Raw genomic sequence first — 2,940 nt, forward strand, 5'->3', positions numbered from 1 at the left:
ACGCTATGGTTGATTTAATTCGTTTATTCATAACATAAACTTTAAATCAATTCGAAACTAAATCTTATATTCGAAAGGAAATAAGTTTTAAACTAGCAACCTTTAACTGAAAATGAAATAACACTTCTAGAATTTTCAAAATATAACATTGAAGTTGATGTTGTACAATCTAGACTGTACTGTAACTTTCCATTAAATTTTCAAAGCTAACTAACGAAATTAACAAATTATGAAATCCAATAAACTGTACAAATTGCTCAGTCCAACAAGAACTATTTTCTGTAAATTCAATGAACTGAAACAATCCCTAATAACTCGAGAACTGAACTGAATGCACAAATTCTTGAAGCAAACTTATTAAAATTCTCGTCCGAATGCATAATATTGATTTCCATTCTTAATATTAATGATAAAAGTTCTTTTTGCGCTGGAGTTATTCAAAAAGTTACGATACTTTAAAAGAACAATAAGACAAGAAAATTGATGATAAGAAATTTCACAGAAGTTTGGCGAGTTTGCCGCAAGCCTAATATCTCTAGGTACTACGATCTTTCCTTTAATAATGTATTATGATAATCAGTGAGATAAAATGAAAGACGGAGTCAAATTACGCACATTGTAACGTCAGCAAATTCTATTAAGAATCAGTTTTTATTATTTTGTATTACACTATTTAAATAAATATGTTTAAAACCACAGAATATCCTAATAACAAATGTAATCAAATGTTACGTAACGATTAAATAGTATTGGATTTTGAACACTAATTTCCACTTACGCTATCACTGATTCGAATGTAATGGATATCTATTTAAAATGGATAATTTCAACTACTAGTATGTATCTAATTGAGAGCGCTTTGGTACTTGGATATTACGTTTTGTATTTCACCAAGCCAAAATTCCTGAAGCAAACTATGGAGACGAGAATGCGTTTACGTTTTAACATTATTTTCTTTAGGTATAGGAAAATGTAACATTAATAGGCATCAACTTCATAATGATTGCTAAAATAAGCTATTGTTTAAAAATATAGTTAATACTAAATAAATATAGTTTGAATTATATACAAAAAGAGAATAAACAAAATTAATTTTCTTATTCCATGACAAATTGGTAGCCCGGAGCTAGCTGGCAAATTTATTTAGGGGATAATTTGGTTTGACGCGCCTTTAGCCTTAAACCTGTCAGTAGAAATATTCATGATTAAATACAATTTTGTTTCCCGAAACAAATGCGAGTTGGGAGCGTAATGTGCTATGTTACAAAATTAATCTGAAATAAGCGGGTCCACATAAAGCGAGCAGCCTCGCGAAGAAATTGTTCGCGTGCCGTGACTCGGCGATGAAAACGCGTGTGCTGTGAAGGCACGTCCACACAGACTGCATCATAGGTAGACTAATCTATACTAATACTATAAAGCTGAAGAGTTTGTTTGTTTGTTTGAACACGCTAATCTCAGAAACTACTGGTCTGATTTAAAAATTATTTCGATGTTAGATAGCCCATTTATCGAGGAAGGCTATAGGCTATAATATCATCACGCTAAGACCAACAGGAGCGGAGCAACGCGGGTGAAACCGCGGGGAACAGCTAGTATAATATAATATTTGGACTGAACTGCTTCACGCGGAAAATGCTTCGCGAGGCTTTTCGCTTTGTGTGGACACGCTTATAGGTTGAACCGCGAGTAAATTTGCAATTAGGGTTAGGTTAAACACAAATATTTGTGGAATCTCCGGTTAGACAATTTATTTAAATTAATTTCCGTGGTGGATGATACTTAAAGCACGTGTAATTTAAATTGTATGTGGGGTACAAGTACGAGGCGGGGCATAATTTCGAAAATTATCATTTGAATTTCATAGCATCGCATTAATAATGGAAAGTGACTTAAAATTTTATATTTAAGTATATGAGCTAACTATAAAATATTTTTATTTTGTAAATTCCCTATCCTCTCAGTGGATATTAGTGCGAATCTTTGACATTCTTCTTTACTAAATACACTAGATACAAAAATTGGTTCAAATGTTTATTAAAAATCTACATCCTATAATTGGAGGAATGTAAATGTCAAGCATAAGATCTAGAATTTAAATCCAACCAGTTTATACTTTAGGTACCGAGAAATGCCGAGTTATGATATTATCCAGTATCCAGTATTTCAGTCTCGGAAATTTTTCCATAATATTTAAACGCAAGCATTTAGTTCGAACATCAGTAGGTATCGTATTTTTTTATTTATCTCTTTAATTTTAATATCTTCGGGTGGAAAAACGGATGCATCTCCTACTAAATAAAAAATTAGGGCTTTTACCTACGTTTTTAAAGACATGTAGATATTTTTGTTTTTTTTTTTAGGAAAATAATCACTGGAACCGTTATTCTAGTTTACAAATTGGTGCGATAAAATAGTAGTACTCTGAACATAAACAACGCTCGATGTGTTTATAACTCTATAATCGGAATACTAATAAATTTTTAGTATATTACTAATTTATTGGATTTATCACATTCTGAATAATAAAATAATACCTAAAGGAAAAATTTAACTAAACTATGATATCTTAAATTTCATCGTATAACATGATACTAAATTCGCGTAGAAACCAAAATATCTCTTTATAATGTCTAGAACAATATCACTTCTTAATACTAATCAAATATATATTTCATACAACGTTTATACTATAATTTAATTGCATTCACGAAGATCTTCGCAACTTAATAAGATTTAGTTTAACGCAAGTGCAAGCAATTAGCATTGGTGCAGTTGACCGCTCTTCACTGTTCGTTGCGGCGGCACAGAGGTCTGTTATATGCCCTTATTGTAATAAATTCTTAGTCTTTAGTCTGTATTTTTTTTTATTTTCTGTTGTGTTTGGTACCTTGTATAATTCGTTTATTATTAAGATAACTAAACAGCAAATATGCAATA

This window comes from Colias croceus, chromosome 5 (genome assembly GCF_905220415.1).
Source record: "Colias croceus chromosome 5, ilColCroc2.1".
Classification (NCBI taxonomy): Eukaryota; Metazoa; Arthropoda; class Insecta; order Lepidoptera; family Pieridae; genus Colias; species Colias croceus.